The sequence below is a fragment of the Lutra lutra genome, chromosome 5 (assembly GCF_902655055.1).
Source record: "Lutra lutra chromosome 5, mLutLut1.2, whole genome shotgun sequence".
Taxonomy (NCBI): Eukaryota; Metazoa; Chordata; class Mammalia; order Carnivora; family Mustelidae; genus Lutra; species Lutra lutra.
In genome coordinates this window covers 19,558,137-19,570,890 of record NC_062282.1, presented here as the reverse complement: position 1 = coordinate 19,570,890, position 12,754 = coordinate 19,558,137, and the positions used below count along the sequence as shown (strand labels likewise).

General features: G+C 35.5%; 1 pseudogene; it reads right to left on the bottom strand.

Annotated features, from left to right (window-relative positions):
* Positions 1–11,209: 11,209 nt before the first annotated feature.
* On the bottom strand, positions 11,210–12,188 carry LOC125101114 (heterogeneous nuclear ribonucleoprotein A1-like; annotated as a pseudogene).
* Between the last annotated feature and the right edge of the window lie 566 nt (positions 12,189–12,754).

Below are 12,754 nucleotides of genomic sequence, written 5' to 3'. Positions count from 1 at the left end.
ATAATAAGAAAATATAAAAACATTTTGAAGTACATAATAATGAGAACATATTCAAAATTTAAGTGATGTATTTAAATCAATGTTTAAAGGGACTTTTATAGCTGTGAATGTTTATATTAGATCAGAAAATTTTAAATCAACGAACAATGTTTCCATCTAGAAACTAGGAAAAGGGGAGCAAATTAAACCTAAATTAAGTTAAACTATGGAATGAAAAAATAGAAGAGCTACATCAGTGAGAAAAGGACAAATAAGAAAAAAATGGATGAAATTAAATGTAAGTTACTTGAAAAGATTAATGAAACTGATGAAACCCTAGCAAGACTTAATAAGAAAAGACTGAAATCAAAATGTCATCAACAGGGTGCCTGGGTGGCTCAGTTGGTTAAGCAACTGCCTTCAGCTTAGGTCATGATCCTGGAGTCCCGGGATCGAGTCCCGCATCAGGCTCCCAGCTCCATGGGGAGTCTGTGTCTCCCTCTGACCTTCTCCTAGCTCATGTTGTCTCTCACTGTCTCTCTCTCTCAAAAGAATAAATAAAATCTTAAAAAAAAAATGTCATCAACAGGGGTGGCTGTTAAGCATCTGCCTTGGGCTCTGGTCATGATCCCAGGGTCCTGGAATCAAGCCCCATATCAGGCCTCCCACTCAGCTGGTAGCATGCTTCTTTCTCTCTCTGCCTGCATGCTTTCTCCCGCTCTCTCCCGTTGTCAAATAAATGAATAAATAAATAAACAAACAGATAAATAAAATCTTAAAAAAAATTGTCATCAAGGGTTGGAATCTCATGGTTTAATGTCCTTTTCCAACCTCACTGTTTTTGGTAAAATTACTAATATAACAAGTGAAAAGGGGACATCACTACAAATCTTATAAACATTAAAAAGGTAATGAAGAAAAAGTATGTACAATTTTATGAGAATCAATTTTATATCCTGGAACAAATGGACACATTGCATGAAATACACAAATTACAAAAGTAGCATAAGAAGAAAGAGCAGCTTACATGGAAGAAATTGATCTTCTAAGAAAAATAAAAAAAAAAATAAGTCATTTGAAAAGAAATTTTAGATCTATATTATTTACAAGTATTTCCTTTAAAATATGTAGAAAAGAAGTAATGTTAACATTTTACAAAGTAATCAAGATAATATAGAAAGTAAGTAACATTCCCCATTTATTAAATGGGGTCAGCAAAATATTGACACCCATTGCCTACATTAAGAAGATGTAAAAAAAAAAAAAAGAAGAAGAAGCAGATGTAGATTGGATATTTGTTGCTTATGGACTAGAAGATTCAATGTTTTTGAGTTGCTCATTTTTCTCAAATTGACCTAACCATTAGAAAACAAAACAACAACAACAACAACAAAAAACAAATTCACCAAGCTCTTACATGCTGAAGATTTATATTAATAATGGCAAAGATTTTGCATTAAATTATAATTTTTATTCTAGTTAGCAAGTTAGAGAAAGCAATTAGTTTATATACACATATATTTGCGTTGTCTCAGAGGGCAACAGAGACTCTACAGAACACAAAGTTTCTTTAAAGAACAATAGGCCTAAATATTTGGTATTAATCAGGAAATGGTCAAAGGAAGATTTTGGAGAATTCAAATAGTAGGGGTTAAGAGCAGTGAGTGTGGACTTTTAACCACAGCTGCCTCGTGTTGCTGCAAGGAATAAAAGAGATAGCTTTAAAGCACTTTAAAGAGATGTCTAGCACATAGGAAAACATCTTATGCAGTGTTATCATTACTAATATTAATGTTGGAAACAAGAATGAAAGAATAAGAGTTTTATGAACTCTGAGATTCACTTTAGTCAGACTGTTAGGTTGGGAAAACAGAAAGAAGAAATGGAACAAGATCATTTGCAATGATACAAGTCCGTATTCTACATCTAGATAAAATATTTTAGTGAAATTGTTTTTATTAGGCATAGTAAAAGTCCTCATAATTTATCCAAATAAGTTTATTCATAATTCACCAGAGAAAATAACCCAGGTTTTCCACAGGAGACTTTCTGCATGATTTTATTCATACTATTCTATTTGATCCAATCAAAATAATTACAAATTTTGAGAATATATTTTGAATTTGAGGTCTCAAATTTGAGAATAATTCTTGTTTTATTTATTTTTTCATTATGTAATTGAAGCCTAAGAATTAACTTATTTTGAATGGAAAAGATTAAGTGAGCAAAATAAAAATTTTCTCCCATTAAGAAACCATTTATCTTCCATAGCTCAGTACTTGCCTATTCCAAGAAAAGCCAAATGTCCTTACCTTTTTCAGAAAAGCATTAATACCTGTTGTGAAAACCTTTATTAGTGCTAATTGTTCCAGCAAGCAGTGAATGGGAAACAGCAGGCCCAGGGGTTGTATGTGACTATCTACAATAAAAAGAAGTTCTATACTTCATGGGCCTCTAAGTATACAGCTAACCCTCCTGATTACAAAAGGTACAGAGTGCCATTAAAAGGCATTGAGATTTCCTGAAGACAATTATAAAGGCATATAACATCTGTTCTCAATCATGGGCGACAGGAGAGAAAATGTGCACCACATGATATGTTACATACAACAAAGAAGTCCAGCTGTGTGGAAAAAAGCATGTGAAAAAGCAATGGCCAAGCAAAGAACAGTGCAGAGTAAGCATTGTTACGATGACAGTGACCCATGGCGATCTCTTTGAGTAGCTCTGTGGTGCCAAGATCTGTTTGTTCTACCACAAAAAGGGCCACCCATGACATCCTCGATTATGGGTACTATTCATAAAAGAGAACTATTTACTAGACAATTTGGATTTAACATTTAAAATGACAAACTTCAAAAAAGCTATGGGGGGGCAAAGCATTTTCTCAGCCCTTTGTTCTAATAGTCCAGGATCATAAATGCCTTTATCTCCTCATAGAAATCTATGTCATTCCAAGCCATTTTTACATAACGCAAAATAGAACTGAAATAGTCCAATAATAAATATCAATGGGAAAAATTATTGTGGAAAATAATGATTAGAGAAAATTATGTAACCATTTACACCCTTGTCCCTACTACTTCTTTCTGTCTCTCCTTCGTACTGGGCTTCAGCCAACTGCCTCCTTGTTGTTCTTCCAACATAACATGTGCATCCAGTTGGGTCTTTGTATGCATTGTTCTGCCCACTTGGGCTTATCACCTGCATGTATGCACTAACATTGTCAATCATAGTAAAGCCATCCCTGAAAAGCCTAATTAAAACTGAACCCATTCTGCACCTTTCCTATTGTTTCTAATTTATTTTTTCACATAACGCTAATTAGCATACAACATAATATATTCTTAGTAATTAACTTTGTATTTTGGTTACTTTTCCCTGGAAAAGATATGCTTTGTGAAGTCAGGATTAGAGCTCTTTTTGTTCACTGCTGCCTCAACACACACATGACAAAAGTCAAAATTATTTCTCAAGGAATTGAATGACCTTATGATTTCTCTAGTTCTTCAAATTTAACTGGGTAGTAAAGGGTTAATCCAGCAGGTTTAGGGTGTTCTTTTGAACCTTCCTTTTTGCAAATAAAGGACTAGCCCTTAACCTGTTTAAGAGGGAGATTACTTCTGAATTCTGAAATATCCTGCCTGATAAGAATGTCTTCGTAGGGGAACCTGGGTGGTTCAGTAGGTTAAGCAGTTAATCGTCTACATACTGCACTGGTCATGACCCTAGGGTCCTGGGATGAGATGGAGACCTGCTTGGCACAGGGCTCCCTGCTCAGTGGGGAGTGGTTTCTCCCTCTGCCCCGCCCTCTGCTTGTGCTTGCTCCCTTGTTCACTCTCTCATTCCTCAAATTAAAAAAAAAAAAAAAAGAAACAAAAAAGAATGTCTTTGTATACCAAGATATTTAAGTCACACAGATAGTTTATGCTAACAGTGTAACTATGGTAAACACCTATTTTTGTTTACCTGGGATTTGAGGCCATGCTATCATTCGACCTCTGGGGGATTGGAGTCCAAGTGGCTTAGGTCAGTCTCATGGATGTCCCATGCCTACATGATAGACCATTAGTAAAAACCTGGTGTCAAGGCTCAAGAAGGATTGAGCTTCATTGTTAGGCAACACTTTGGAAATGTCATCACACATCGTTGCCATCTTTTTTACTCTACTGGGAGAGGACAGTTGGAAAGTAGAACCTGTTTTCTCTTAAACTCTGCCATATGCACCTTTTCTCTTTGCTGATTTCGATCTGTATCCTTCTACTGTAAACTGTAACTGTAAGTATAACAGCTTTCTGGAATTCTGGGGTCTTCCTAGCAAATCATCAAAACTAAGAGTGGTCTAGAGGACCCCTGAGACAATAATTACTTATCCATGGTTGGATAAAAATGAACTAATCATCATTTTGTGGTCACATTATAATTTATTAATTTTGAAACTCAACATACAAGATCCATTCTATTAAACTTATGATTTATATTCATTTCTGTGAAGTAATAATGGTCTTCTTTGCAAAAAAAATAATGCACTGATTTTTTTTTTAATTTTATTTATTTATTTATTTGACAGAGAGAGATATCACAAGTAGGCGGAGAGGCAGGCAGAGAGAGAGAGAGAAAGAAGCAGGCTCCCTGCTGAGCAGAGAGCCCGATGTGGGGCTCGATCCCAGGACCCTGGGATCATGACCTGAGCTGAAGGCAGAGGCTTTAACCCACTGAGCCACCCAGGCGCCCCAATGCACTGATTTTTGATAAGTATTACAGGGGCACCTGGGTGGCTCAGTCTGTTAGGCATCTGCCTTTGGCTCAGGTCATGATCTCCAGGTCCTGGGATCCAGCCCTGTGGGCTCCCTGCTCAGCAGGGAGTCTGCCTCTCTCTCTCTTTCCCCCTCTGCTTACTCTCTGCTTGTTCTCTCTCTTTCAAGTGAATAAATAAAAAATCTTGAAAAAAAGTCGTAAAAAAATTAAGTGTTACAGGCATTAATAATATAGATATCAATAGTAGAACAATATCAGTATAATTGTTTCCATTTCTGAGACTGAACTCACCTAGGGAAAATAAATATGTTTCCATTGACACTCAAAATTAATATAAGCCACACCTTATGAAATATAGTGCATATTATATTCTCTCCTACTTAGAATAACTTTTAAAACCAAAGTAGAAAGATGCACATAATCAAAAACACAAGCCATGGTTTGCAAAAATAAACTAGATACATGCAACAGATAAATTATTCACAAGTACAAGACCACATCTTTCTTTCAACTTATACTAATGCTATGTGACTACAATAACCATATCAGAGATAATGAATTCAAAAAGAGCTTGAACACTACCTAGGTAACATGACCACACACATCACCCTGATTAATTTAAAGTATCTGATGATTGCCTTGGGTTCTTTATATATACATAAAAATCCAGTCAACCATATTCTGTATATCTGTGTGATACCCATTAGTTTTCTAAGGATATTTGATTTTGTTAAATTGATTAAACACTTAAACTTTATAACATACTAATCTTGCAGACATACACATACATATACACCTACACATACATTTGCGGTAACAAGCATTTTTTGTTTTTAAAGATTGATTTATTTCTTTATAGAGGTGGGGAGGGGAAGAGGGAGAGAATCTTTCAAGCAGACTTCCCGCTGCGCACTGATTCCCACCTGAAACCAAGAGGTGGATGCTTAACTGACTGAATCACCCAGGCACCCCAGGAAACAAGTATTTTTGAGAACTTTTAATTTTATACATTACTAATAAAGAAAAGAAAATGCATTTACAATTATTTTAGTAAAAATGGATTTACAAAAATCCCTGATCTTCCTTTTTCCAAATTCCCCATAATATATCATGGCAACCTTAAGTTTTCTCACTTAACTCTTTCTTTCACTCCCATAAAAAAAGCAGAGGAAATGATTATTAGTATAAAAAGTGTAATGTGTGTGAATATTATTTAGTATTTAGTATATTTATTTTTTATGTTTAGTCTATTTAAGTGAATACACAAAATTGCTAAGTAAATATAATAAATACTAAATATATATAAATATTTATATATTCATATATAGTAATACATATGGAGACAGACATACATTTCTGTATTTGTGTGTGCATGTGCATGTATCCATAAGTAATATATTTAGCAAACAGTGTATTTAATAATTTATTATTTGTATATATAACATATTATATAAATATCGCACATAATATACATTATAATACACGCCTAATGCAAGTGTGTGTATTCCCAAGTAGAAGTTTTAGAAATCTGGGGAGAGAAGAATTGGATTATCATTTTTTGGGGTTAGAACAGTACTAATCCTTAAATGCAAAACTTGAGAGACTAGGAATCTTGTAACATGTGGACAGTCACCTCAATGAAGAGATTCTAAGACTTTTACTTTTTTAAAAATCCTTCCAGATATGATTACATGTGAAAACCTGGAACCAAGTTGGTTTTAGATATAAACCTAAATATATTAGCACAGTTTTCCAATAATGCAAAAAAAGAGACCAAAACCCAAAGCGATAAATACCATTTTGATCCAAGTTTTCATGTATTCATTTAATCAAACTTTTATGGAAAAATCGTATCAAGAATACAGTGGTTTCTCTTCCTTTATTTATTATTTAAATATTTTTTTTTATTTAAATGGGTACTAGAATGATCACACAATCTGAGTTCAAGACAGAAAATAAAAAATGTTCTGCTCAACATCAATTTATTCCAGCTTACCTGAATGCAGAAAATTTAGGTCAGACAGCTAGCAGAGCTCTTATATCTGAGCGTCTTCTTAGTAACGTTCACTTTGAGATTATTTTTAGGCATATTATCTGCAAATCTCCACAAAAGTATTTATGAAGTACAGATGGTTCCCAACTTACAGATGCTTTGACTTGTAATTCTTTGATTTTATGATGTGTGAAAGTGATGCATATTCAGTAGAAGCCATGCTTCAAATTTTGAATTCCAATCTTCTCCGAGGCTAGCGCTTTGCAGGAGATGCTCTGGTGATGCTAGGCAGTGACAGTGAGCTGCAGCTCCCAGGCAGCCACACCATCACGAGTAAGCAGCAGATCTATTTATAGCCATTCTGTCCCTGCACAACCATTATGGTTTTCACTTTCAGTACTGTATTCAATCAATTACATGAGATACTCAACATTTTGTTGTAAAATAGGCTTTGTGTTAGATGATTTTCCCCAACCAGAGGCTACTGTAAGTGTTCTGAGCATGTTGAGGGTAGGCGAGGCTAAGCTATGATGTTCAGTAGGTTAGGTGTATTGAATGCATTTTCAGCTTATGATGTTTTCCACTTATTATGGGTTTATCATGTTATATATTTATTATATTATTATTTATTATAAGTTTAAGGAAGATGGGTCTTTAAGATTGTTTTTAAATAACAATTTCATAAACATTTCAGACTAATCTTGTAGGTATTCAAGAAATTAATGCAAATTTAGTAAATTAAAAAATAATATTCATGCTTTGGATTTACATTACTATTCCTGGATTGGTTATTGCCATAAATCATCATTCAAGTATCATTTATATTATTTCTTAAAAGAGAAGACATTTTATTTTAGTATATGCATATTAAGAAAAATAGCATGAATTTTAAGAACAAAATTTCAAAAAAATCACTAAGTTCTTGCTCATTTTATGAATATTATCATAACTTATGTTGATATATTTATTACTATAGATTTTTCAAAGAACACTAATAATTATAATTTCATTGTTTATCTGGAAATATCTGGATTGTTCTTCTAAGCAAAGGTAATTTTAATTGCATAATCATAAATTTTAATGTCATGAATATCACATACGGGTACATAATTAACAATACACATGTGTTAGAAATTTATCTTTTTAGTGGGAGTTTTTTCCCCCAAATTAATTAATTAAATAGTTAATTTATTAATTTATTTTTTATTAACATATACTATATTATTTGCTTCAGGGGTACAGGTCTGTGAATCATCAGTCTTACACAATTCACAGCACTCACCATAGCACATACCCTCCCCAATGTCCATCACCCAGCCACCCTATCCTTACCCAATCACCTCCCTAGCAGCCCTCTGTTTCCTGAGATTAAGAGTCTATTATGGTTTGTCTCTTTCCCCAGTTTCATCTTGTTTCACTTTTTTCCCTCCCCATGACCCCACACCCTGCCTCTCAAATTCCTCGTATCAGAGAGACCGTATGAAAATTGTCTTTCTCTGCCTTATTTTGCTTAGCATGATACTTTCTAGTTCTATCCACATCCTTGTAAATGGCAAGATTTCAGGGTTTTTTTTTGATGCTGCATTATATATATCTCACCTCTTTATCCATTCATCTGTTGATGGACATCTAGGTTCTTTCCATAGTTTGGCTACCGGGGACATTGCTGCTATAAACATTTGGGTGCATGTGCCCCTTGGGATCACTACATTTGTATCTTTAGGGTAAATACCCAGTAGTGCAATTCCTGGGTCATAGGGTAGCTCTATTTTCAACTTTTTGAGGAACCTCCATACTGTTTTCCAGAGTGGCTGCACCAGCTTGCATTCCCACCAACAGTGTAAGAGGGTTCCCCTTTCTCCACATCCTTGACAACATCTGTCCTTTCCTGACTTGTTAATTTTAGCCATTCTGACTGGTGTGAGGTAGTATCTCACAGTGGTTTTGATTTGTATTTCCCTGATGCCAAGTGATGTTGAGCACTTTTTCATGTGTCTGTTGGCATTTGGATGTCTTCTTTGCAGAAATGTCTGTTCATGTCTTCTGCCCATTTCTTTTTTTTTTTAAGATTTTATTTTTTTATTTGACAGAGATCACAAGTAGGCAGAGAGGCAGGCAGAGAGAGAGGAGGAAGCAGGCTCCTGGCTGAGCAGAGAGCCTGATGCGGGGCTCGATCCCAGGACCCTGGGATCATTATCTGAGCCAAAAGCAGAGGCTTTAACCCACTGAGCCACCCAGGTGCTCCTTCTGCCCATTTCTTGATTGGATGATTCATTCCTTGGTTGTTGAGTTGATAAGTTCTCTGGTGGGAGTTCTTTTAATTTTATTTTTTTGGCAGATGAAGAAAATTTATTTAGTTTAGCAAAATAGTGTTATGATAAAAATTATGAATGAATCCATTATAAATGTGTCGCGGCCAGTGCGACGACACGAGCAGGGTCGAGAGAGTAAGAGAATGGAGAGAGAATAAGACTTGTAAAGAAATGAGGACAGGAGGGACACAGTGGATGATGTCCAAGCAGTGCCAATTTTATTCAAGGCTGTGAGGTATTATATAGTTAACAGAAACAATTATAAGGAAGTTTCTATTTTCGGTTGATTGCTCATACATGCGTAATATTCACATGAAACCCCTTAAGCTTGTACGAAAGCCATTTCCCAAGCGCTGGTAGCGGATGTTGTGACGCCAGTAACTTTTATCTACTTAGCTAATCTTTAGCAATTCACGAGCTTACAATGGTGCAATTTATAGCCCGTGCAAGTACAGGGAAATCTTGTAACAGTTAAATGTACAACCCAGTTTTGCCTCTTAATACATGCAGGCAGTCACGTCAGCGAGTCATAGCTCAGGCTTTTTCTCAAGCGCAACTCAACTGATATTCAGGAGGTACGAGTCAGGGCCTGGTTTGATCCCTCACCTCTAGCTGGGTCCGTGGCTGCCTACAAAAATTTAATTTTTTTCTCTGTGTCTGTACAATCTTTAAAACAAAATATAATTTCATATTTTGGTACTGTGCTTTTAATTGAATAAAGAAAGACATAGCATTAAAGTCCAAATGAATAGTGAACCATTTCAGTAATACCAAAATCCTTTAAAGTCATTTCAGGAAAATACTCCCCATATTAAAAAAAAAAAAACAAAACTATGGTCAGAGTTTTCACCTATAGGAATGATTAGAGAAAATCTAATTAAAACAAATATTAAAAACTTTTTGCAAAGTTTTAAGTGAGAATAAATATATTGACTTTTGGGCAATGAATATCATTATATATGAAACAAAGTACAAACTGGCTAACACTCACACTTATATGTTCTAAACATTCCTCTTCATTGGTCACTATCTTCTTTATTAGCTGATGGACTCAGTCCCTAATTCACAGCTTAAATACAAGCTGTTAGCTCTCTCAGTTTCCCCCCTCAAATTTAAAAACTTCTGTATATCTGCATGCCTTCCTTACTACTCTCCTGGTTTTCAGTAGAGACAGTATCCCTTCTACAACTTAATGAAAATTCCTCTACCATACATGATGCTTTATTTTATTTCCTCTTAGTTCTTTAGTACTTTCAAGAGTTTCTTCTCTGAATATTTTCCATCAAATAGATAAATACATAGACGTATGCCTACCTAAAGAACAGATAAAATAGGTACATGGGTAGACAAATTGTGGAAAATCCAGACAACAGAATATCATTCAGTGATCAAAAGATATGAATTACCAATGAAAAGACATGGAGGAATCTTAAATGCATATTACCAAGTAAAGAAGCCAATCTGAAAAGGATGTATACTGTTTGATCCCAACTATATGACATTGTGGAAAAGGAAAAATATTGAAACAGTAAAAAAATCAGTAAAAAGATCCCTTTCCAGGGGCAGGGAGTGAGTGAAGAGAAGAAAAAGTAGAATACAGAGGAATTCTAGGAGAGTGAAACTATTCTGTACGATATAGTGGTGCATATGCAACATTACACATTTATTAAAACCCATAGAGCTATACAATACAAAGAATAAGCCCAGATTTAAACTATGCACTTTAGCTAATAATGATGTATCAATATTTGCTCATTAATTATAACAAAAGTTATCATATTAATCCAAGAATAGGATAAATTATGTTGAGGGAAGAGTGAGTATATGGGAATTCTGTATTTTTTTTAAAGACACATTTATTCAGCATTACGACCAGACTATTACATTTAGCAATCAACATGGGTGTAAAAAACAAACAAAAAAAACAAACAAAAAAACAACTACATTAAAATGCTCTGTTGGAATGCTTTACACTTTCCACAGAATAGAAACTAAAATAAACTTGTTATACAGTTAGTCACAAATACAGTCCTCGAGCTTTTTGCCCATACACAGTCTAAAACATATCCTTTTTTTGTAGCAGCCAGCCACTGCCACCACTGTGCTTGGCCAAGTTCACAAATCTGTTATAACCTGTAGTTTCCCTATCACTTCTCTGGATCTCCCATCATGCTAAGCTTTGCTTCCTGGAAGGACTTAAAAACCTCTTGTCACTGGCAAAGCTACTGCTGCTGCCGCTGGAACCACCACAGCCATCTTGATTTTGCGGTTTGGCAAAGTATTGGCCTCCACCACTATAGGGGCCAGAGCTTCTGCCTCCAAACTTCCCTCCGTTCATGGACCCAAAATTTGAAGACTGATTGTTGTAATTGCCAAAATCGTTATAGCTTCTGATAGCTCCAAAGTTCCTCTCATCATTACCAAAGGGATTATAGCTATCTCCACTGCCACCATACCCATCACCAGAGCTACTTTACCCACTGACATTTTCTTCATGACCAAAGCTGTCATTTCCATCAAAACCACCTCCACAACCACCACCAAAGTTTCCAGAAACACGCTGACCTCTTTGGTTAGATGAAGCACTCATCGTCTCTTGCTTAGATAGAGTTTTCCTTACTTCATAGTTGTGGACATTCATAGTATGGTATTTTTGCATGGCAAGCCAGTCTATGGAGTTGTAATCATCAAATGTAATAAAAGCAAACCTTTTTTTTCTTGCCACTGCCTTGGTCAGTCATGATTTCGTCACTTTAATTTTCTCATACTGTTCAAAATAATCTATAGATAATGTTCTTCAGTGTCTTCTTTAATGCCACCAACAAAAATCTTTTTCACAGTTAAGTGGGCACCAGGTCTTTGAGAATCGTCTCTTGAGAGAGCCTTCTTTTGTTCCACACTCTTCTGTCCACCTTGTGTGGCCTTGAATTCATGGTTGCATCCACTTCCTCCACGCTGGCATAGGTAACAAACCCAAAGCTTCTGGAGCCCTTGGTATTTGGATCTCTCATTACCACACACTATGTAAATGTGCCCCATTGCTCAGAATGGCTCCTCAGGCTTTCATGGGTTGTTTCAAACCTCAAACCTCCCATGAAGAGCTTCTGCAACTGTCTAGATTCTTTGGGAGACTCTGACTTAGACATGCCTGCAGTGGGAAGGGAGACCTTAAAATGATGCTTCCTCGGCAGGATCCGTGGGCAGAAAGGGGAAATTATGTATTTTTTTAATCAACTTTTCTGTAAACCTGAAACTGCTCTAAAAAGAAGCCACTAATGATCAAACAAAAATAATAGTATTTATAATTATTTTTAAATATTTAATTTATTTATTTGTCAGAAAAAGGGAGAGAGCACAAGTGGTGGGGGGCAGCAGGCAGAGGGAGAAGCAAAATTCCCCCTGAGCAAGGAACCGATTATGGGACTTGATTCCAGGACTCTGGGATCAGGACCTGAGCCAAAGGCAGGTGCTTAACTAACTGAGCCATTTAGGCATCCCGATTATGTTCATTGTTTTAATTAATAATTATTAGGCAAAAAAAAAAATACAAAACATACAACACAAGCAATTTCTTTAAAATCCCACATATCTATAACCTCTGCATCTTCTCCTTACCAGCCAGACCTATTTTGTCTCTAAGTCCACATTTTCTACTAACTTTTCAACTGCCTTTATCTGAATTCTAATATTTTTCCTTCTTTAAATAATTTGT